The 26083-nt window shown below is 43.2% G+C and overlaps 1 long non-coding RNA gene across 1 annotated transcript in view; it reads left to right on the forward strand.

The window, feature by feature from the left end:
• Nucleotides 1-26083, forward strand: part of LOC146798155 (uncharacterized) — a 276708-nt gene that overhangs the window by 14373 nt on the left and 236252 nt on the right. The window lies entirely within an intron of this gene.

Raw genomic sequence — 26083 nt, forward strand, 5'->3', positions numbered from 1 at the left:
TGAGATTCTAGGCAGAAAGCGATATTTTTTTGGGCAATTTGAAAACACATTTAGTACTGTGGTGGAGCAAGTGATAATTACTGTGACAGCCTGACACATTTTCCTTATATTTTAGACAAGCAGAAAAGAGCACATGTCCTAACAGCTCCTTGAGACCGTGACCATGTGTTACAAAAAACAAGCTGCCCCTTTCCTGCGAGTGCAAGGGTAACAGAGCAAGAGCAACATGAATTAAATCTCTGATAACAATTCCTGTGTGCACACTGTCTCTTGGTGTGATTCTAGGCAGAAAACAGTATTCCTGGGTGATACCAGTACACCTTAACTTATGGTGAAGACATACTCCATAATATCTAACATGTTCAAGGTACTTAAATATCTTCCTTAACATAAAATGTAAAACACAACTTTTAAAGTGGTAGGAAAATGTACCATTTTATATTCAAATGTGTTTGCATTTGCCTCTCATTTGTGAGTAACTGATTTTTGCTGAATGCTAACCATTACACTTTAAGAAAACAAACTGCCCCTTTCCTGCGAGTGCAAGGCTAACAGAACAAGAGCAACACAAATTAAATCTCTGACAACAAATCCTGTGTGCAGACAGACTCATGATGTGATTCTAGGCACAAAACAGTATTCCTCAGTGATACCAGTACACCTTAACTTATAGTGAAGACATACTCCATAATATCTTACAAGTTCAAGACAGTTAAATATCTCCTAAAACACAAAATGTAAAACACAACTTTAAAAGAAGAATGACAATTCTAATATTTATATCAAAAATCACCACATACATCCCCTCTCAAACTCATAACTCACCTTTAAAATTAGTTAGTTGAGAAGAAATGTGGCACTCAAACAGCAGATTATCAGAGCCAGAATCTCAGAGCTGTACACCTCTCTCCTCTCACCACAACCAGTAAATGGCAATGTTCCCCTCTCTTTTTTCACACATATACATGTTAATGTAAAATCACAGTCCTTCCCACATTTTTTCAAATGGAATCACACATTTCTATTGGTTGCAACTTTCAACCCTTTTCCAAATCATCCCTTCCCCAACATGACTTCTGCCTGCTACCATAGCAACAGGTCATGGAACACTGGTGTGAGCAGAGAGGTCATAAGTTCAGCACACAATGTTTCAAATCCAAAGAGCAAGAGTGATTGACTTTTCAAACCTAACAGCAAATCCAAAGTATTGTTCAGTGGGAACACATTTTTCTGAACCAATCCAAAACATGCTTTTAAAAATGTAAACATACAGCCTAGTTTTAACTGTAAAATGGTTTGAATCAGCCAATGACTTCTTTTTATTAAAAAAAAGTATGTATGCCTCCATTTTTCAACTGTCTTTCTTTTCATATTGCCATTCTACTGAAAGACACCTCCTGAGTGCATCCAGATCTCCTTGAAAGATGTTCACAGTGTGGATTGTAGGTCATAGCTATGTCTTCTGGAGTGAAAAATGTGCAGAAAAAAGAGGTATTGTGAAAGACCTTGCTTTGCCAAATGTAGACATTAAATGGATTGGTCAGAAAGGGTTAAAGTGGCACCAATTAATGCCTTTGGGGAAATCCTTTCTACATCTCTGTGGTAAATAATTTAATTACCGGGACTTAATTTGATACAGAACATAATAAAGATAGCTCAATAAATAAGAGGCAGAATCCGTGGTATTAGAGGTTCGGAATGGGCTTTATTCCAATGGACGATTCGAATCGGTTGCTCCAAGTTCCATCACCACGAAGGTTCAGGAAGTGAAGTACCTACATTATTGATAATTAATCACTTTTATACAATAGGCATTACAGTGAGGCAAATGCAAGAGGCGTAACAATTGATAGCAAAGATAACATTTCACATGCGTAGCTGAAGGAGGCGTAATTGGGAGTAACAAGGAAACGTTATTGGTTGTGATGTCACATATGGGTGGACCTATGAAATAATTTCGCAATGTCAGCAGAAATACTTGGCAGAGATGCGCGCACAGCAGCATGACGTATGATTGACGTGCAACTAGGGGGTGAAGGGGACTTGACATTTAGCTCTACATGTGGCGACAGAAGTCTGGAGGGTCAAGTCAACCTAATCCCAAATCATATCTAACATCCTATGTTTAAAGAACTATGTTATCCAAAAGAGAGGTCTCTTAGAGTAGAATCTTATTCTATACTGACTATACTGACTGTTAGTGCGTGTACAAGCGTCTAAGTGTCTACACTAGATGCAAGGGCAGGAATCTTCCATAGTAACAGGGCTATGAATTACTTGCATAAAGACAGAGAAGCCGGGCCTTTGCTCGGTAGCTGGAAGAATGTTTACTTAAACTACTAGACAGGAATGCATTGGGCAGGGAGCGGAGCAGATAATTTCGAAGGTGAAATACAGTTTTTGGCAGGCAACAGGCTGATGTCAGGCTCCGTGAGCCGCGCAGGGAATGAGACAAAGTTCATGGTCACAGATGCAGGCTCAGACTGGAGCTTCAGAGGCAGAAAGAAAGAAAAGCTTGATGACAGAATCAGGGCCTACTTGCCTGGACTGTAAAAATGGCATAAGTGAACCATATAAAGCCGGTGGCCTTTCGTACTTAGGAATGGAATATCCGGCCCATTCATGGCGGATCTGAAAGAGGACATGTTGACGGTGGACGCACATGTGTTTGCGTCTTCATAACTGGAACTGGAGGGAACATACATGTACTTGTAACATGCACATAGAACCGTTGGGGTCCAAGATAGGGGACATAACTGACAAGAAAAAATCCATATTTCCACATTCCCTCCTTGTCCCCTACTTGCCCGTCAAGAGATATCAATCTTCATCAATCCATTGATCTGTTCAGATAGCATCATTTGTTCTTCTTTTTTCTTCTGGGACGAATGAAATCTTGGTGTTGGAATACACGATGTGGCACACAGACCACAAATCGCTGGTCCACATTGCAGGCATAAGCAGCAACTGAATAGTATGAGAAGGCCAATACCTAGGAAGGATAGAACTCTCCATCCCCAGGCTGATAACACGCTCCAAAACCACCCGGACCAAGTCCAAGTGCCTGGATTCTGGTGTATCTGGCTCACAATCTTATGAAGGCGGGTTATAGCTTTATATACAGATGGCGAATTTTCTGGTATGAAAATGCAACAGCTTGATCCGATGACCCTACAAGCTCCGCCCCTATCGGCCAGGATGACGTCAAGGACAAGACGATTTTGAAGCACAACAATCCGCATAGCAGACTGCTCTTCTGTTAAATTGCCTAAGGCGGAAATAGTTTCGTTCACTACTGCTTCAAGGGTTCTAGTTAATCTACGTATCAGCTTACTATTAGTAACGGTACCTATATAGGGAAAGAGACCTTTATTGAAATCTGTGTATTTTTCCCATGCTGTTTCATTGTAATCGACTATCGGGAGATCTCTCCTTTCTCTATTGTGTACTAAATGAGTATTTCTGTAATAATCAGGAGGAGCTAGGAAAACAGGTGGCAAAAGGAATCCAATGTAGCAGGTACCATCCCAATCTAGAGGCAAACGTACATATGCCGTCTGACCACATATAAAATAGGAATGGCGGGAAGCTCTAAATGTCGACTTGCCTTGATCACTGAATTCTATTACAGTGGTGCATCTACTATGGCCCATATGTATGGAACCATTCTTTCTTACACATAATTCACCTTTTACTGGAAATACTGACATGGCGGGCAAACTTGGAGTAGCTTCGGATTCGACATTTAGGATCATAAGATTAAGCGTAAAATTACCTAATCCATATACTTCATTTTCTAGATCAGTTCCTGTTCTTTTGGGACGACCCTCCTTGTCGGGGTAGCAGACTTTGAGTAAAACTAAGTTCAGATTTCCCCATACCCAATTGTCTTGATAAACTGCTGTGTTTGAGTCTAAGGAATTAATTAAACTAAACCATGCTCCACAGGAGCCGTTGTGTGTGAACGGGTATGGAAAGAGAGGTAGAATTCCTTTATAGTTCTGATAGGGAGGGAGTCGGCCACATATCCAACAATTGGTAGCATTACTAGTCTGATGGGAATGATGTAACATACTAATAAAAGTGTTATTGCGCAGCGCAAATCTATACGACAATTCATGCGGAGGTAGGTCACTAAAAGAATGTTCAGCAGTAACATTATAGAAATGTTTAGAAATAGGATAATATATGTGCAACAATATACTTGCAATAATTATTAAAAGACTTAAGAAAAACAAAATTAATAACGTCACTGTGCAATGACTACGCAGTGATTTACAGTAATCATGTCGTTTCAACATTTTTCGGGTTTTTTCTCTATTCAGGTCTAAGGGGTACATGTCAGAGACAAATTCAACCGCATAACCTTGGAGAGGACTTAAACAATCAAATTGCCTGACGGATTAGACCTAAGTTTTAATTTATATTGTTCCGGACTACTAAGTTCAACCAGAGGAAGCTTTGAGTCAATGGGTGAAGACACACGAGGTGTGGCCTTTACATCCGATGGTAGTCCATGAAATTTCTTGATATGACTTGAATGTATACAGCCTTTTCTGCCCTCGATCTTCACGGCTGTCCTTGTGGTGAGCAGGACCAATTGCGGCGACTTCCACCTAGGATCCAGCTGAGTCTTTCGATCAAAGTTCCTCACTAAAACGAGATCCCCCGGAATTACGTCATGGGGTTTCACCTCAGTGTTGTCAGGAAAAGCTGCAGCTACCTGTGAACGACAAGATTGTAGTGCAGACATCAAGGAAGCCAAATAATCTGTCAGCATATTACAGTCAATATCAGTTATTTTACGTGGTATAGGCGTCCCCCACATATTTGGTGGTCTGCCAAAGATCACCTCATACGGGGATAGCCCTGTTCGAGAGTGCGCTACCATTCTCATGTAAAAGAGTGCAACTGGTAATGCTACTACCCAGTCGACACCTTTCTCCCTGCATATTTTGGACAATCTAATTTTCAGGGTCTGATTATGTCTTTCCACGAGACCTGCTGCCTCGGGGTGTCGGACACAGTGGAATTTCCACTGATAGCCTAACAAAAGTGAAACGTGTTTCATTAGTTCGGATGAGAACGGCTGGCCATTATCTGAGTAGACAGCACGTGGTAAACCGTATCGTGGGAAGAATTCTCGAACTAACTGTTTGGCAGTAGTCGGGGCAGTGTAATCTGAAACCGGGTATGCCTCTGTCCAACGGGACAGAGCACAGACAACTACGAGAACATATTTGAATCCTCGACATCGTTCCATCTGGATATAATCCATCTGGAGGATTTCAAAAGGGTGATCAGGAGGCTGAAATCCACCCTGTTCTACGGGAATGCTTTTTCCTGGGTTGAACTGACAACAGATCATACAGGTACGAACTTTTTGTTTAGCTGCTGCTCGTAAATGTTTATTGAACCAAATGTGTTGGATGCTGTCTAGCATAGCTTTCTCTCCTAGATGCGCTGGACTGTGTATTGTATTTATGATAGCTTGGACCATAGAGTCAGGAAGAAACCATACAGATTTCTCCTTCGTCATCCATCCCTGGTCCGTTTGGATCCCTCCTGATTCCGTCCATTTCTTTATTTCGTCTGGTGTAGCATGTGTCTGTATGTCAATTACATCAAGAGCGGGATCTTTAATCGTCATACAATGTGTTGGCGTCGGGACTATTGTCTTTGTCATGTCGGATGTTTGAGTTTGAGCAGTCTGTTTAGCTGTTCTGTCAGCTAGATCATTGCCTTGAGAAATGATATCAGTAATTTTCGTATGTGCTTTACATTTCATAATTGATATTGCAGTTGGTAGATGTATTGCATCTAGTAAGGCATGAATGAGGGGTCCGTGCTGAATGTGGGCACCGTGAGACGTTAAATAACCTCTCTCTCGCCACAGCACGCCGAAGTCATGTACAACTCCGAATGCATAACGTGAATCAGTGTATATGTTGACTTTCTTATTTGTGGCTTGAATACAAGCTTGTGTCAGAGCAATAAGTTCTGCTGCTTGAGCTGACAAGGTATTTATGCAATTTGTTTCAATGATTTCAGTGTCTGTTGTGACTGCGTAAGCGGCCACTAAATCTCCTGTACTTGTTCTCATACATGAACCGTCTACATACAACGTTAGGTCTGGGTCTGACAATGGGACATCTGTCAAGTCTTGTCTGGGTTTCGTCGTGATTGTAATAACTTCAATACAGTCATGAGCTAGTGGGTCTGTTCCATTTACAGGTAACAGTGTGGCAGGATTCAATGTACTACAACGTCTGATTTCTATATGTGGCTGAAACAATGTTAATTCATACCCTGTAAGTCGCGCTATAGTCAAATGTTGTGTTTGCGTTCGATTCACAAGAACCTCTACTGCATGTGGTACTTGGACTGTCAATGGATGTCCTAACACTATGGCATCGCTTTGTCTGATTGCTAAAGCTGTTGCTGCCACTGATTTCAGGCACGCAGGCAGAGCCTGAGCTACGGGATCTAATGTACTAGAAAAATAAGCACACGGTTTGTGTGATCCTGCTTGTTCCTGTGTGAGTACTGACAAGGCAGTACCTTCTCGTTCTGTAACAAAGAGTGTAAAATGTTTTCTGTAACATGGTGTTGCTAAAACAGGTGCTTGGCATAGAGCTTTCTTTAAGCTTTCAAAAGCTAGTGTGTGTTCCTGAGTCCAAGGGAGGACAGTCAATGTGGCTGCCTCCTGTGTTGTTAATTGAATGAGTGGTTTTGCTAGAAATGCATACTGAGGGATCCACTGCCTACAATACGAAGTGAGGCCTATGAAAGCCCGCACCTCCTTTTGTGTCTTGGGTATTGGCATATTTGCAATTAGCTGGATGCGATCTGGTGTAAGCTGCCTTCCCTCCTTGGACAGCGAGTGTCCAAGATAAACAACTCGCTGGACACAGAATTGCAGCTTAGAAGGGGACACCTTGTGCCCCTTTTTGGCTAGAAATTGTAAAACCGTCAGTGATGCTTTTTCACATTCAGGTTCGCTTCGGGCGGTGATCAGCAGATCATCGACATATTGAAGCAGAGCAGTGTTGACTGGCATGTGTATACTGTCAAGTTCTCGTTTCAGTGCTTGGCTATAGATGCTGGGGCTTTCTGTAAATCCTTGAGGTGCACGTGTGAATTTAAAGCTTCGTCCATTTAAACTAAATCCGAACAAGTATTGGCTTTCCGGATCTATTGGGACGCTGAAAAAGGCATTCTTGAGATCAATTACAGTAAAGAATGTTGCTTCGGAATCAATAGCTGTCAGTAATGAAGAGATGTCCGGAACTACGGGGTATTGTGGTACAATACATTTATTTAATTCGCGCAGATCAATAACCAATCGATATACTGGGGGAGCCTTTGGATCAGTTCGTTTAAGAATCGGAATTATCGGTGAATTACATACATTGGAGTCGGTCTCCACAACCACTCCCTGGCCAATAAGCTTGTCAATGATTTGCAGTAAAGCCATTACAGCATCTGGGGGTAACTTGTATTGTCGCATTCGTGGTAGTACCACTCCTGCCTTTAGTGTGACTCGATATGGTGTAATGTTCATGCAACCAACATCTGTAGGGCCTTGTGCCCATAGATGTGTAGGTAAAGTCTGCAGTCGGGAATCCATGTCTCGAGACACATAGTGACCTTTGAAATCACGTAAAAACAATCTTACTCCTTCCGGAGAACAACATATTATAGCTCCTAGGGCTTTCAGTGTTTTTATACCTAACAAGTTTTCTGGACATGATTTAGTAAGCAATAAATCTGTAGTTCTGGTCAAGGGTCCTATCGTAAGTGGAAGAGGCTGTGATACTTCATTCACAATAGGTTTTCCTGAAAAACCAAGGGAAATATTCTGTGAGCCTGAGAGGGGTGCCCCTGGAACTTCACTACGTTTTATGGTTGTTCGACTTGCCCCTGTATCAAGTAAAAATTTTCTATCTTGGCCTAATAGTTCACTATGTACATAAGGTCCTTCTTGGTCTACTGGGACCTCGATAAGGGGTAAGTCAACTTCCCTCTCCAGGCTGGTTCATGCGTATCGTTGATAATCAGGATAGTCATACTGTGCGGTCTGGTACAGCTGTCGTGTCGTTGTTTGTGTGGCAGCAACAGGCAGCGCTGGTGCAGCTGGCACAAACTGTATAGACTGTTGTGGAGCTGGCATGGACTGGGCATGCTGCGGTGCTCCTTGTTCATTCTGATCCTGTCTAGGTGGCCGTGGTCTTTCTTTTGTAATACCTGTGGCGATATTACGCTTCAGGACTGGGCAATCGTGTATGTAATGTCCTGGCTGTTTACAATAGTTGCATGTCCCTTTTACAGGTCCTGCTGACTCACCGGAATGTGTCGTACCCTTTTTATGACCTTCAGCTGGAACTGTCTGGGAGACTAGCATTTTCATTTTCGTGTCTTTCATGCGTCTTTGTTCATGTTCTTGTTCCTCTCTAATTCTATTGTAATGGTACTGTAACATTTGTAACATTTGTGATGGGGTATTACCTTGCCAGGTACTCTCGAATTTTAATACTCTATTCTTCACCTGAGGCAAGGAATTTTCAACTAATTTTGTCACAAACAGATGTGGGTATGACTCGCTACTTGCTTTTATACCACTATTTATACCAAAACATTTTTCGAATCGGGCATAGAAATCACTAGTGTCTTCATCTTGCTTTTGTTTACAGGCTGAGATTGCACCCCAGTCTTCCTTTTTCGTAGTTAATAAACGTGGCAGTACCTGTACTAGTAAACCTGGTAGTGCTTTAGTTTTGTCCCCAAGTCCCGAACCTGGACCTCGGGCCTTTTCTTCATTTTCTAATGCTGTCCAGTCTATTTTTTGGTCTCCCACCTCCCACTCTTTTTCCTTGAGTTTTTCATAAATGCCAGCAGGCATTAATACCTTTAATATTGTCATAATGTCGGGATAGGTATACTCTCCCATGAGTAACATGTCTTTAATTTCTCGGTGGAAACCCGCTGGGTCTTTGTCATGACTGGGTACCACTTTCTTCATTTCTAACAATTCTATTTTCGATATGGGCGTATATACAAATACACGTTTAAACTGATTGTCCTCGCCCTTTATTGGGTGTACTTCTCGTAAGGGATTCTGTCTGTCCATGTAATACATCGGTCTTTCCTTGATGGGTAGTGAGACATGTTCTGGACATACAAAAAGAATGTACTGCTTTCTTGATTCTAGTATTTCTTTAATTAGCTTAGTACCTGAACCTCTCCATCTATTCGTGAGTAATTCAGTCAATATATCAGGTAAGGGACCAGGATCTGAATGTTGGCCTTTATATAGTATAAGAAGTTGTTGAATCATATAAATCCCAGCTAAACGCTGTTCATCTGGGGTGAGGTTCAAAAATGTGTGTGCTACTGTATCATCACCATATTTTCCGGGACTGTCAACCCACTGAACGGCTGACCTAGCTAATTCTTGTTCATCCATAGAATCGAGAAAATGATAACCCCTTCGTTCTCGCAGTAATTTGTCAGCGGCTTGGAACGAATGCTCGGGGGACCTCATGTTTATTATAGGTGTTTGGAAATTCCCGTTATTATCTGGACATATCGGACGTATCGGGTCAGTAAAACATCTAGTACTATTACAAGATCTTCCTCTACCTACATAGGCTATGGTTTCTGACTGTCCTGTGGACAGTCCTGATCCTTCCTCCTCCTCGTTTTGTTCAAACTGGTCTACCGCTAATCTCTCTTCGTGTAGACGTTCTATTTCTTTACGGATCTTTCGACACATGGCTATTATACATTTTTGCCTATCATGTCTCCCTTCTGATATATTCTGGCTCCATCTGGTAAGAGTTTGCATTGCTTCCGGGTCTACCCCCGGTCGGTCTTGATTTCTGATCACACAATTTATGAGGAAACGTAACAGTTCCCCCTGTATTTCCACTTTCTGGTATTCCATAGCTCTGTTAATACATTCAGAATCTCGCCCTGTTTGGACAAAATGGTATATATTATCTAGATGCATAGTCATTCCTGGTAACTTCCCTAAATACACCGCGGCTCGTCTGATACGTAATGATGCCATGATCATTTCGTCCTCTTTGCCGGGCACAGGGTCATATCTACAATCTACTAGAAGTTCTTTAAGCGTGCGGGCATTTATGAGTTTGGGGGTACGTGGATGTGCTGTTTCTTGAAAAGTAAGTTTATTTATTCTGGGTGGCGTAGAAAAAATATTGGTAGCACCTCCGGTAGCCCCGTCTGGGGTATCGGGCGTGAAAGGATTCGTTGAACGCGATACAGCAACTATAGGTGTGGACACAGCTATAGAAGTAGCTGTAGGACCAGATGTGGAAACAGATGTGCTTGACGGAACTTGTGTCATGATTTGATGCTGTAAGGATACAGATACAGGATCTTGGCGTTGAACCTCCCCGGCCGACGGTCTATGTGGGGCGGGGTAGCATACTCGGGAGCTGCGTCATCTAAATATGAGGAAAGAAAAACATCTTCTGCGGTCCTAGGATGCCCCTTAGGATGCATTTTTATTGGGAATAATGGGGGCGGCAAGTCTTTTGGTATCTCCGGAGTAGCCTTAGGTAATCCCTCGGCCAGAAGGGGATACATACCATTCATAAGGGCATTTCTTCGTCTGTCTACTTGTTCTGATTTCACTCGTGTACCTTCTTCAATTAATAGATTTTCTCGGACTTTATTTGAATTCTCTTTACTCTTCTCTTCCTGTCTACGTGCTTTTTCTGTACGTCTATACGATTCTTTACGCCATAATTCAATGGCGTCTTTCTGTGATTGTCTAGCTTTCTTTTTCCATAATTCTTCCTCTACTTTCACGATGCAATCTGCATCCCAGGTCCCAGCTGCGGGCCACCTCTGACTTTCTGGTAATTCCTTAGTGTAGTCTACCCATAGATCAAGAAATAATATGGCGTCTAGGCCATGTTTATGATACATGAAGTACCCTGGAGTGTCCCTAGGAGGAATGGGAACGGCTTCTTCGAGTACCCCTTTTCTAGTTGTGATCTGTCTTAATTTCGAAAAGAGCGGCATATTGAGAACTGATCTGGTACTTGATTTTGAACAAACTTAATACAATAAAACACGATAATGAACAGTCATTCACACTACAATATGCAGAACGTATTAAAAACATTTAACATTTAACATTTAACTGAGCAACGATGATGATGACGATCTAAGGAAACTTAATCACTAAACATAATACTCGGCATTAACTGAATTATTCTGAATTTATATACTTGATATACTAGATATACTGCTAAACAGTACAGATACACTGCTAAAACAGTGCAGACCGGATTTGTGTACCCAAACCCGTCTGGACCGGCACAACTTATGTGCACGCCAGAACGCCTCCCCAGTAATGGTACTCACCGGGTAGCTCGGAACGGAAGGCCTCGGAACGGAACTGAACTGAACTGGACCGGACTGGACTTGACTCGACAACTCCGGACACTTCAGGACATCGGAAACCTGGTGGGCCTCTGTATACCTCGGATCTTGCTCTCTCAGCTAGGCTCTGGTCGGGATACTTCGCACTTCTCACCGCCTCGTCTGGGTGTTGATCGCAGCCTCAGTCGCCCCCGCTTGACCGGAGGGAGATACAGGAAATCCTGCTGGTACGCGTTGTTGTCCGTCCAGCTGTGGCAGGAGACCGGGCCTGCAACGCACCACCGGCGCGTGAGATGAGAAAGTGTCCCTATTCGGGCGCCATTTATGTGGTAAATAATTTAAGTACCGGGACTTAATTTGATACAGAACATAATAAAGATAGCTCAATAAATAAGAGGCAGAATCCGTGGTATTAGAGGTTCGGAATGGGCTTTATTCCAATGGACGATTCGAATCGGTTGCTCCAAGTTCCATCACCACGAAGGTTCAGGAAGTGAAGTACCTACATTATTGATAATTAATCACTTTTATACAATAGGCATTACAGTGAGGCAAATGCAAGAGGCGTAACAATTGATAGCAAAGATAACATTTCACATGCGTAGCTGAAGGAGGCGTAATTGGGAGTAACAAGGAAACGTCATTGGTTGTGATGTCACATATGGGTGGACCTATGAAATAATTTCGCAATGTCAGCAGAAATACTTGGCAGAGATGCGCGCACAGCAGCATGACGTATGATTGACGTGCAACTAGGGGGTGAAGGGGACTTGACATTTAGCTCTACATGTGGCGACAGAAGTCTGGAGGGTCAAGTCAACCTAATCCCAAATCATATCTAACATCCTATGTTTAAAGAACTATGTTATCCAAAAGAGAGGTCTCTTAGAGTAGAATCTTATTCTATACTGACTATACTGACTGTTAGTGCGTGTACAAGCGTCTAAGTGTCTACACTAGATGCGAGGGCAGGAATCTTCCATAGTAACAGGGCTATGAATTACTTGCATAAAGACAGAGAAGCCGGGCCTTTGCTCGGTAGCTGGAAGAATGTTTACTTAAACTACTAGACAGGAATGCATTGGGCAGGGAGCGGAGCAGATAATTTCGAAGGTGAAATACAGTTTTTGGCAGGCAACAGGCTGATGTCAGGCCCCGTGAGCCGCGCAGGGAATGAGACAAAGTTCATGGTCACAGATGCAGGCTCAGACTGGAGCTTCAGAGGCAGAAAGAAAGAAAAGCTTGATGACAGAATCAGGGCCTACTTGCCTGGACTGTAAAAATGGCATAAGTGAACCATATAAAGCCGGTGGCCTTTCGTACTTAGGAATGGAATATCCGGCCCATTCATGGCGGATCTGAAAGAGGACATGTTGACGGTGGACGCACATGTGTTTGCGTCTTCATAACTGGAACTGGAGGGAACATACATGTACTTGTAACATGCACATAGAACCGTTGGGGTCCAAGATAGGGGACATAACTGACAAGAAAAAATCCATATTTCCACATCTCCCACAGCCTAACCTTATTATTGTGCACTGTGGTGGATTTGACCTAGGCACTTTAACTGGGGTAGGTCTGGAAATGCTTATTAAGGACACCTTTGTGCAATTGATGTCACTTTTTCCATAAACTGCCTTTGGATATTCTAATTGATGCCAAAGGCAAAAGTGGAACTGGTCCAACCAACATTGTCCACAGATTAAGAAAGCACGTCAATAAGTCTGTTTCTGCTTTCCTCAGAGACTATGGTATGGGTTCTATATACCACAACAACTTGCGTTACAACATGCAAGACATTTATAGAGGAGACGGTGTACATTTCAATGATGAAGGCAACAGAGTCTTCCTCTTGAACTTTAGATTCTGCATCGGTACTTACTTGTAGGTACCGAAAAACACTCAATAAACACAAGGGCTCTTTTTAGAGCCACCTAATATCTAAACACTTAAAACTTGATTTTTATTTCTATTTTTTTTAAGGTTTTTTTTCGGGTGCGCACAGAGTGCGCGCATCCCGCGATGTTTTAAAAAAAAATTAAAATCTTTTTTTTGGCCCTTCGTGGTCCTAAAGTGACCCCCTGACAATGGCTAGGGGTCAAGAACTCCCTACTCTGCCCCCTATTCACGTTCTCCACCTTTCCTTTTCAGTGCGACAGACAAAATGGCGGCCGACACTTCCTGATTTCGACCGATTCGAATGTTTACTGACATCTAACAACCAATCAGAATTATGCTCGCGCACGGCAGGGTGCGCGCACAGGGCTTGCACAGTGCGCTCACGCTGCGCGCGTATAGATATTGATATGATTTGAAATGCTATTTTCTCAGGAAATACTGAACAGATTTACACCAGACCTGCAAAAGGCACTTCCTTGACCTTATGGCTACCTCTCTGCCAAATTTCAAGTAATTCTGTTCAGCCGTTCGGGCTGCAGCTGCGACTAAAGGTCCTATGGAAAAATACATGGGAAAACGCGTTTTGGGACCCCCCTTTTTCTCGGCCCCCGCTTGACGAATCCCCCCGAGACATTCAGGGTAGGAGCTGAACGGAGCGCCCCATTTGTTTTGAAAATTTCACGAGGATTCGTCAACCGGCGCCAAAGTTATTCAAAATAGAATTTTGAGATTTCCTATGGAAACTCGGTCCTAACTAAAACTATCTACTGGCGACCGCCAGTAGATAATATATATATATATATATGTAAATCTCCAACTTTCTGAAAGCTTTTGGTCGCGCAAACTTCCAAGCAGGAAACAGACACCCGTTCATTGGTGCTATTTTTTATTTCAATGCAAATGCCGCCATGTCGCGTTTCGGGCTCAACAGCCCTTGATCACATGAAGGACACCTTTGGACAATTGATGTTACTTTTGCCTCAAACTGCCTTTGTATATTCAAATATATGCCAAAGACAGAAGTGGAAATAGTCCAAAAATGTTGTCCTCAGATTGAAAAATCTTGGAAAAAAGTCAACAAAGCTGTCTCTTCATACCTCAGAGACCACAAAATGGGGTCCATATACAACAACATACGTTTTGATATGGCGGATATATACAGAAGTGTTGGAGTACACTTCACAGATCAGGGAAAACAAGTTTTCCTGAATAACTTGAAGCTGTGCATCCGCACGTATATGTAACTAATGAACACAAGGGCTCTTTTTAGAGCCACCCTATAACTTACAACTTAGGCCCGCTATTTTAGGGCCAGATAACGCCAGTAGGTATATATATATATATATTCACTGAAAAAACCATAGGTTTCACACATGTTATAGTTAGCGGAAATTTTACTGATAAAAAACCAGTGAAATTCCCCCGTTATAGTTAGTGCAGGCAACTATAACTCACGCGACCGCAATCCTCTGCTGATGCTAATACTGTATTTAGACACTTATTTGCCCATGTCTTCTTCCATACATTTTTAGCTATACATATATTACAAATATTTTTTTTTCATAAAGACACATATGTCATCAGCAGAAGATTGCGGTCGTGTGAGTTATAGTTGCCTGCACTAACTATAACGGGGGAATTTCACTGGTTTTTTATCAGTAAAATTTCCGCTAACTATAACATGTGTGAAACCTATGTTTTTTTCAGTGAATTTGCAAGCTTTTTTAAATGCTAATTCCTAACTATAACGTGTGTGAAACCTATGGTTTTTTCAGTGAATTTGTACGGTTTTTTAAATGCTAAGTTACTTTACGCCATTCGTGGCGTGCGCGCCCACTTAACGCAGTTCGTTCCGTGTGCGCACGGTGCGCTTCGCGCACCGTGCGCGCACAGTAAGCACGCGGTGCGCTTCGTGCACCGCGTGCCCACGTTACGCTAGATGGGCCATGTACGCACGATGCGCTTCGCGCACCGTGCGCACATGGAGGACATATGATGCACTTCGTTTTGAAAGGTAATATTTTAATTTTTCGTAATTTTTATAAGCCATGCACAAATGGTGCCCTTCGGGCACCATTTGCACACGGGGTGGAGAGAGTGTGGATAATTTTTTCTTTTATTATTTTTGTTTAAAATATTATAGTTTATCACACCTCTTATAAGCCATGAACAATTGGTGGCCTGCGGCCACCAATTGCACACGGGGTGGGGAGAGTGTGGATAGTTTTTTTTTTTTTATAATTTTTTACCGTACGCGTACGGTAAGCGTAATTGGCGAAATTAGCGAAAAAATAAAAATTGCATTTTTGGCCTTGGGGGATCTTTGGGGACTCCCTCAACATGGCTATGTGTGTGGGAGCTGTCTAAACAGCCCCTTTACATGTTTTTTGGCTTTATTTTAAAACCTAACTCTCAGTGCGAGAGAGAAAATGGCGGCCGCCGCTTCCTGGTTTCGGCCGATTCGAATGTTTACTAAGATCTAAGAGCCAATCAGAATCGCGCTCGCGCACGCCACCGTACGCGTACGGTAAGCGTACCGTAAGCGCACCGTAAGCTGGCTCAGATATATATATTGATTTAAAGGCTATTTTCTCAGAATCTACTGAACAGATTTACACCAAACCTACAAAAGGCACTTCCTTGACCTGAGGACTACCTCTCTGCCAAATTTCTAGTAATTCTGTTCAGCCGTTCGGGCTGTAGCCCTGTTTAAAGGTCCTATGGAAAAATGCATGGGAAAAACGCGTTTTGGGACCCCCCTTTTATCTCAGCCCCCGCTTGACGAATCCCCCCGAGACCGCCAGTAGGTAATATATATATATATATACACATATATATATATATATATATATATATATATATATATATATTATCTACTGGCGGTCGCCAGTAGATAGTTATAGTTAGGACCATGTTTCCATAGGAAATCCGCAACATTCTATTTGGAATAACTTTGGCGCCGGTCGACTAATCCTCGCGAAATTTTCAAAACTAATGGGGCGCTACGCTACGCTCCTACCCTGAAAGTCTCGGGGGGATTCGTCAAGCGGGGGCTGAGAAAAAAGGGGGGTCCCAAAACGCGTTTTCCCCATGCATTTTTCCATAGGACCTTTAGACACAGCTACAGCCCGAACGGCTGAACAGAGTTACTTGAAATTTGGCAGAGAGGTAGTCTACAGGTCAAGGAAGTGCCTTTTGTAGGTCTGGTGTAAATCTGTTCAGTAGTTCCTGAGAAAATAGCATTTAAATCAATATATATATCTGTGGCAGCGCTCCGTGCGCTTACCGTGCGCTTACGGTAAGCTTACCGTACGAGTACGGTGCCGTGCGCGAGCGCGATTCTGATTGGCTGTTAGATCTTAGTAAACATTCGAATCGGTCGAAACCAGGAAGTGTCAGCCGCCATTTTCTCTCTCGCACTCTGAGGGGGGGAGGAAAAACAAAGTTGGATAACATGAAAAGGGGCAGGCTAGACAGTTCCTAACCACCTAGCCTTGGTTAGGGTGTCCCAAAAGAACCCCCAAGGCCAAAAGTCCATTTTTTTTGGGGAAAAAACGCCGAATGCGCTTACCGTACGCGTACGGTAAAAAAAAAAAAAAAAAAAAAATATCCACATTCCCCCCCCCCGTGTGCAAAAAGTGCATGGCATATAAATTAATTGAACATTTAATAGATAGCCTTTCACAACGAAGCGCATAATATGTCCTCCGTGTGCGGACGGTGCGCGAAGCGCATCGTGCGTACATGGCCCATCCAGCGTAACGTGGGCACGCGGTGCGCGTAGCGCACCGCGTGCCCACCGTGCGTGCACGGCACTAACTGCGTAAAGTGGGCGCGCGGTGCGCGAAGCGCACCGCGTGCTCACTGTGCACGCACGGTGGGCAAAGCGCAACGTGCGCGCACGGAACAAACTGCGTGAAGTGGGCGCGCACGCCACGAACGGCGTAAAGTAACTTAGCATTTAAAAAACCGTACAAATTCACTGAAAAAACCATAGGTTTCACACACGTTATAATTGGGAATTAGCATTTAAAAAACCTTGCAAATTCACTGAAAAAACCATAGGTTTCACACATGTTATAGTTAGCTGGACTTTTCACTCGTGAAAAACCATTGAAATTCCCCCGTTATAGTTAGTGCAGGCAACTATAACTCACGCGACCGCAATCCTCTGCTGATGACATATGTGTCTTTATGAAAAAAAAATATTTGTAATATATGTATAGCTAAAATTTAATGGAAGAAGACATGGGCAAATAAGTGTCCAAATACAGTATTAGCATCAGCAGAGGATTGCGGTCGCGTGAGTTATAGTTGCCTGCACTAACTATAACGGGGGAATTTCAATGGTTTTTCACGAGTGAAATGTCCAGCTAACTATAACATGTGTGAAACCTATGGTTTTTTCAGTGAATTTGCAAGGTTTTTTAAATGCTAATTCCTAACTATAACGTGTGTGAAACCTATGGTTTTTTCAGTGAATATATATATATATATATATATATATATATATATATATACATACATACATACCTACATACATACATACATATATATATATATATATTATCTTTCTTTCTTTCTTTCTTTCAAATCTTTATTTCGATTCAAGGAATCATAAAAGAAATCATAAACATACAATCATAAAAAAAAAAAAATTACAATAATAAGAACATCTATAATCTAGAGTAGATACAGCAGCAGTTACAGGAGTATTTCAACATAAAAGAACCACAGAATGAAGAATTTTAAATTTCAATTCGATAAATAAATTCTTCTAATATTCCATGCAGCTGCTAAGTACTTAGTGATGGCAAATACGGTGGGGGGGGGGGGATAAATCACTTTTCAGCAGCCTATAGGCATCTAAATGGTGCCTAAAACCCCAATTCCTACAAATAGGAATTATCCACTTTTTCCTAGACTTAGTGTACGAGGGACAAAAAAACAATAAATGAATATCGTCCTCTAGCTCGCAGGAGCAAGCAGGACAGTTTTTTAGAGTGGGCGGGTGCCATTTACTGGAGAGGGCTCTTATTGGGAGTGCATTATATCTCCATTGTAGAAATAATTTTCTCAAGGTGATAGGATTAATATCATCCAGCACTGTTTCCAGGTTGTAGTAATCCTTCATAGTTAAGAAGGTGATGGTCATTGGTCCCAGTTTATCACTTACAAGGGATGCAGAGAGATTGTAGTTGTGATATAATGCAACCAATTCTTTGTGCGATATAGTTGCACAGGCCTCCAGAGGTTTTGTCCACAGGGTCAAAAGGCCCAACTTAGAAAGTTTGCCTTTGACGTACTTAAGCCATGGAATGTTGCATAGAGCTGGGTGTAGGTAGAGTTCCAAAAGTTCGGAACGATAACTCAGGAGTTCAGGGGTTATCCAAAGGCGCCTCCAGAAAGTTAGGGGCTTCACACCAAGTTCCTCCTTTATTGGTCTCAAACCCATGTCGAGCCTTAGGGGAAGAAGCGGCGTACTTGTTGGAAGGGTAGCCAAGTTCCGTAAGAACTTGTTTTCTGTGGCGGTAATTTCCGGGGCACAATCAATGCCCCAGAGTTCGCCGCCATATGTTAAAGCCCCACGTGCCTGCATTTTATAGATTTCCAGAGGGGGACCGATAGGATGAGTCATGGATTGATTCCATAGTTTCAGAATGCCCCCCAACCTTTGAGTTAGCTTTAGGTTAGATTTTATCTGATGATGGGACCAAGACATTTTTTCATTCAAAGTTAGTCCCAGATACTCGAAAGTATGGACTCTCTCTAGGCTAATGCCATTTATGGTGGGGTTAGGGCGAAGAGACCTGGGGGGATTAAAGATCATGAATTTTGTCTTTGCTGTATTGATCTCTAGCCCCCGATCAATACAGAAGGAGACAAAACCGTCTAAGACTCGTTGGAGCCCCAAAGGGGTCTTAGATAGGAGCAGGGTGTCGTCAGCGAACATAATGGCAGAAATGCCAATGCCCGCAAGCCGTGGAGCATCTCTATTTGGCACATCGTTTAGATGAGAAATAAGACCATTTACGTAAAGACAAAACAGCGTGGGGGCCAAGACGCAACCCAGCCGTACCCCTCTTTCGACAGGGAAGCTAGCTGATAGGCTACCATCTCTACCACATCTTACCTTCGCATAATTATTAGTATGAAGGCGGACTAATATGTGCAGAAGAGGACCCGGAAGGCCTAAGTCTTGTAACACAATCCACAGTTTCGTGCGTGGGACTAAGTCGAAGGCCGCACGCAGGTCAACAAAGACTGTGTAAAGGGAACCCCTGTCTATCTTTACTGTTTTCCAAAAGAGCATGCATAATCTAAAGATCTGGTCAGTTGTAGAGACGCTCTTTCTGAAACCAGCCTGGTAGTTGCTCAGAATCCCAGAGGTCTCTGTCCAATCCATAATACGGTCCAGGATCAGCCTCGAGAAGAGTTTCTGGGCGACATCTATCAGACTGATAGGCCTATAATTTCCAGGCAACAAGGGGGACCCTTTTTTGAAAATAGGCACAACTTCAGCACCGAGCCAGGTAGGAGGGACAGGCAAACCATCAAGGATTGCGTTAAATAATAATGTAAGATAAGGTACCCAAACTCTTGGTTCATGTTTGTACAGGTCTCCTGGGACCCCATCCAATCCGGGTGCCTTACCTGGAGGGAGCAAAGAAATTGCGAGTTGAATCTCACTCAGCGTGAAATTTATCTGATCCTGACCTGGTGCAGCATATAATGGGGCCTCCGAAGCAAATGATAACCCCTTATAGAGAGAGCTGAAGTGACTTTCCCAAACTTCAGGAGCAATATTTGTTTTTTGAATTGCAGGAGGTTCGGGTGTGCCATTTGACACAATCAACCAAAATCTCCGTGCGTCCCTAGATTGTAAGGCAGATGTTAAATTATCCCAATTTTCAGAAGCCCACTCCAATTTAGCATAGTGTATTAAGGATCTATAGATCTTTCTCTTGTGTTGGATATCAGGCCTACAAGCTTTCTTTTTTATTGCATCCAACAAAGCACTCTTGGCCAATCTGCAGGTCCTATTGTACCAATGAGGCCGATTTGCAGATCCTTTTTTACGGGGGACAGTTGGATTTAATAGACGAGACAATGTGGAGAATAGTTCCTCATTAGTGCTGGCCAATTTTCCGTAATAAGTGGAAGAGGAATACTGCTCTAAAATTTCTACTACATTGTTTAGTGCAAAGGCCACTACTGCGTAGACTTTGGATAATTCTTGCTGGTTACCGACCAGTTTATTCCATTTAATTCTACGTTTATTGTTTGTAAGAGTGGCTGAGTCTAATGTCTCCGTGTTAACTGATGGCACTAAATCAAGAGGGCTCAGACCCGCTAGGGAAACATCTAATATCAGGGGGTTATGATCACTCTCCCCCCCAGAGATCACCTGAAAATCAGAAACTCTATTCCATTCCTTGGTCTGTACAAAGATGTAATCGAGTCTGGCCTCCCTACCTGACCTATTAAATGTGGGCCTTGGGGGATTATCTGAAATGGTTTGTCCGTTACAAGCCCTAATCGAATGAACCATTGTCAGGGAAGTGATCTGGATAGCTAGAGGGGCCCAGGCCCTAACCATTGGGCCCGCCACCTGGGGAATATTCCAGATTTCATCCTCCTCAAGATTTATTTGGTCCACCAGCCCCTCAAGTGGTTCAAAATGAGAATTCAAATCACCAGCTTTAAGGAGCATTATGCGATCGGGGATCTTGGTTAGGACATTTGACAGGGCATCAATCACCCTAGATTCCGCACAAGGATTCACGGGCCTAGCATACACATTAATCACTGCTAGCTTAGTATCTAAGCCCCAATCCAATATCAAACATAGAATATCATCAGAGCCAGTTTCAAAGTTCGTAACAGTACATCCCAAATGAGTGGCAACCCAAGTAGTTAAACCTCCAGAGGGACGACTCGACCACCCCACACAGCCGCAATTGAATAAGTGGCAAAGCCTACTCGATGATAATCTTGTCTTGCCCACGTTTCTAGGAAACAACAAATCTGATGGAGATCTATAAAGGAGCCCCATATTGGACAATGAAGTTTACTGGCTAAGCCAGCTATATTGCATGAGAGGACTTTGTGTCTAGCTATACAATTAGAAGCAGCAGCGGGGGTTCTACAAAGGGGAGGGTCACACAAATTCAGCGAAGTAGTGGTGATGGAGGGAACAAAAGTAGAGGCAGAACAGGGGGACTTCTGTTTAAGAGGTGGAGACACATCCGGGGAGGGAACAAGAACAGGAACCGCCTGCCCGAGTCAATCAACATCTTCAAGACAGGCATACCTGTTGTGAGTTAAATAGTCAACACTTGAAGGTTCGCCAAAGCGGGTGTGCCTCAGTCTACCTCTCATTGAATTAGGCCCAACTTTAGACCAATTACCATCCGGCTCAACCTGAGAAAAAATGTCAGTTGGAGGATAGAATGAAGACAGTGGTAAGGGGTTAATAGAAGAGGTACCAATACTACCAATCCAATTAAAAATATAGGGAGCAGTTAGAGAATTGCTAAAATTAACCAAAATGCAGTCACCCTTAATATTCTTCGTAGTGCTTCCTAGCCAAGGAACCCTCCTAACCATTAAAACCTCCGACCTGATATTTGGGGGGAGAGGTCTATGCGTATTGAGCCAATTGATGACTTTATTTTTTAAGGAGGCATAGGATTCAGACTCAGGGTTGGTAAGTTCTGGGACACCAGTTAGGATTACAACATAGGGTGAAGCTTCTGGAGGGAGATTAATTACATTTTTCCTATTTGCTCTATCCATATTTGAGTGAATGATAGCACCTGAATCCCCAGGGATTTGACCCATGTCTATATATTTTGGATTAGGTACTGAAATGAGGTTCTTGGTTAGGGTTTGTGATTGGCATTGGGCAGGAACAGAGGTAGAAGTTGGGGGAGCAGAGGATGTATGCGAGGGAAGATTAGGTGTAGAGTCTGAAATTCTTGGTGAGAGGATATCCTTTCTAGTGAGAGAATTTACCAAGCCTGAGGATGTGGGCCGAGAAAGAAAATGAGAATCAATCTTACTCGTTTCACATGCGTCATGCGGCTTGCCTCTACTCTCAGATAAATTTACAGGTGCTGATAAGGCCCTTTCTATTTCTTTGAGCCTTACATCAATAGCATCAAACCTAGCAAACAGCGGGATAAAAAATCCCTTAAGAGCAGTATTTATACTATCAGTAAGTCGGGCATGCCCCTCATCGGGTCCGTGATCACGGTCAGAAACAAGTATAGGAGTATTAGGTTTCGGTGAAATTAATACCGATGGTAGTGTTGAAGTACCACTGGTAACTTGTACAGATCTAGTACGTGTTGATGTAGATGCTTTAACAACACTAGTATGAGATCTATTAAGTCTAGCTTTCTTCTCTCTCCTAATACTCCCCACGCATTTTCTTTTAGGGACTGCGCCCTGCTTAATATACTGGGCACAAGTCGGCGTCAAATCAGGTGATAATGGGTGCGTAATTTGATCTGTACACTCAGGGATAGATTGAAGAGTGTCTCTGCGTGAGGGGGAACTAGATCTTAGATCATGTAATACAGATTCAATTGTATGGTCAATACTATCCATTAGTGCTGCCTGTGAATCATCAAGGTTCGAAGGGGACCCTACAGTTGCAATTAAACCCAGTGAAGACCTCCGTGCGCTAACAATCCCATCAGATAAGCGCCTTTCTAACATATTCAGTTCCCCCTGGATTACAGAGTTAGCCCTGATGATGAAATTGACCAGAGTACCAGATACAATAAGTTGGGGTCTTAATAATTTACTACGAGTATCCATGGTATCAGGCTTCCTCAGACACAAAGGCGTCAATGTAGCAAAGCAAAGGGACGAAGGGACAGGGCCCGGTCCGGTCTTGACTGTGCTTGAACGGGCTTAAACGGGCCCGCCCTTTGCCCGGGCTTCGCCCCGGTCTGCGCCCCGCACGCGTCCCGCTCACGCGATAGTAGGCGCGAGTTATGTAGCGGGAGGGGGAGGGGCCGGGAAGAGTGACCAGGTGCGCTAAGCAATTTCGTGGCAGGGCACCCTGGGCCTCGCAGTCCCAGCAACACCAACAGGCCCCGAGAGTAGCAGCGCTGTGAAGAGTGTCCCAGAAGGTCCTCTATGCAAAGTCATTAAAAATGGTTTTAAAACAGGAGACAAAGTCCACGCCTACGAGCACCTCCCGCGAAGCGGGGGCCGCGAGGCGCTATGTAGGTGAGGCACTTGGAGGAGGGGCCGGGAAGAGTGACCAGGTGCGCTAAGCAATTTCGTGGCAGGGCACCCTGGGCCTCGCAGTCCCAGCAACACCAACAGGCTCCGAGAGTAGCAGCGCTGTGAAGAGTGTCCCAGAAGGTCCTCTATGCAAATTGATTAAAAATGGTTTTAAAACAGGAGACAAAGTCCGCGCCTACGAGCGGCTCCCGTGAAGCGGGGGCCGCGAGGCGTTATGTAGGCGAGGCACTTGGAGGAGGGGCCGGGAAGAGTGACCAGGTGCGCTAAGCAGTTTCGTGGCAGGGCACCCTGGGCCTCGCAGTCCCAGCAACACCAACAGGCTCCGAGAGTAGCAGCGCTGTGAAGAGTGTCCCAGAAGGTCCTCTATGCAAAGTGATTAAAAATGGTTTTAAAACAGGAGACAAAGTCCGTGCCTACGAGCGGCCCCCGCGAAGCGGGGGCCGCGAGGCGTTATGTAGGCGAGGCACTTGGAGGAGGGGCCGGGAAGAGTGACCAGGTGCGCTAAGCAATTTCGTGGCAGGGCACCCTGGGCCTCGCAGTCCCAGCAACACCAACAGGCTCCGAGAGTAGCAGCGCTGTGAACAGTGCCTCAGAAGGTCCTCTATGCAAAGTGATTAAAAATGGTTGTAAAACAGGAGACAAAGTCCGCGCCTACGAGCGGCACCCCAGTAGAAAGTTATAGTTAGGACCGAGTTCCCATAGGAAATCTGAAAAATCTATTTTGAATAACTTTGGCGCCAGTTGACATTTTCAAAACGAATGGGGCGCTCCGCTCAGCTCCTACCCTGAAAGTCTCGGGTGATTCGTCAAGCGGGGGCTGAGAAAAAAGGGGGGTCCCAAAACGCGTTTTCCCCATGCATTTTCCCATAGGACCTTTAGTCGAAGGTACAGCCCGAACGGCTGAACAGAATTACTTGAAATTTGGCAAAGAGGTAGTCCTCAGGTCAGGCATGTGCCTCTTGCATATATGGTGTCAATCTGTTCAGTAGTTCCTGAGAAAATCAAAAGTAAAATCACATATATATCTGGGCGGAGCCTAACTACACATCTCATCGTGAGATCTGATTGGCTGTCAGCACTTCATCCAAGAAGTGTTGGCAGCCATCTTGGGACCAATATACATGATAGCACCTCATTAAAAAGCATTGCAGTTAATCGAAGGTTTTAGGACTTTAGTTACATTATAAATCATTTGTTGATGGTACCATACTCATTTTAGGTATTGTGGTGTGTTCTAAGGTGATTTTACCATGTGAAAAAGCCTTCTGCTGTGATATCATGAATCATGTTTGAGAGAAAACTATTTTCTCATACTTTTCCCACAGAGGTTTGGAAGGTGATCTATAAGCTAAACTGAGAGCATATTTTCTGTAAATTCACATTATCTTTCTCAGTCACGTGAGAATGAAGTCTGACATTCTCAATAAAATATGTACATCCAACAAGGGCAGGGACTGTCAGTTGATTCCTTTGTGTTCTACTGCAGCTTCCCAGAGTGTTCTAAAGAACAACTAGAGCGTTATCAGTCCTACTTATGACAACCGTATGGCACAACTGAAGCCATCTTGGTTGGAATAAAGTGGTAACTCTTAAAGCATTTAATTTAAAAAGGAACAAAATGAGGGGGTTCATTTTGCCATAGTAAGTATGATTAGTGCTGCAGAAAGAACAATTAGGGCACATTTTGAGTGACTTCTCAAATCCTCTTGTATTTCATTAAAAAATCCTGACATGCAGACTGAAACATGCACTTTCAATACCAGCAGCAGACTTCCCTGGTGAGCAGTAGCTTTACTACAGTGATCTAATAAGCAAGTAGTGTGCTAACATTCTGAATTCATGGCAAATGTGTGACACATCTGAATGCCTTCTTAATGGAATCAAAGTAAAAAACTGAAAGTATTTCCTACTGAGGAGACTGCTGTAAATGAGGAAATTAGGAAACATCATAACAAATAAGTCTCCCAAAATGGCCACCAGAGACAAAAGAGCCCAAATGTAGCCCAAATATCACCAAGATGTAGCCCAAGAATAGCCCAATGACAGAATACCCCAGACTGTTCTAATGAACAACTAGAGCGCTAACAGTCTTACTTATGACAAAAGTATGGCACACCTGAAGCCATCTTGATTGGAATAAAGTGGTAACACTTAAAACATTTAATTTACAAAGGAACAAAATGAGGGGGTTCATTTTGCCATAGAAATTATGCTTAGTGCTGATGAAAGAAAAATTAGGGCACATTTTGACTTCTCAAATCCTCTTCTATTTCATAAATAATTCTGACATGCAGACTGAAACATGCACTTTGAATACCAGTAGCAGACTTCCCTTGTGAGCAGTAGCTTTACTACAGTGATCTAATTAGCAACTAGAGTGCTAACATTCAGAATTTATGGCAAAAGTGTGACACATCTGAATGCCTTCTTGATGGAACCAAAGTAAAAAACTGAAAGTATTTCCTACTGAGGAGACTGCTGTAAATGCGGAAATTAGGAA

The sequence above is a fragment of the Triturus cristatus genome, chromosome 9 (genome assembly GCF_964204655.1).
Source record: "Triturus cristatus chromosome 9, aTriCri1.1, whole genome shotgun sequence".
NCBI classification, from domain to species: Eukaryota; Metazoa; Chordata; class Amphibia; order Caudata; family Salamandridae; genus Triturus; species Triturus cristatus.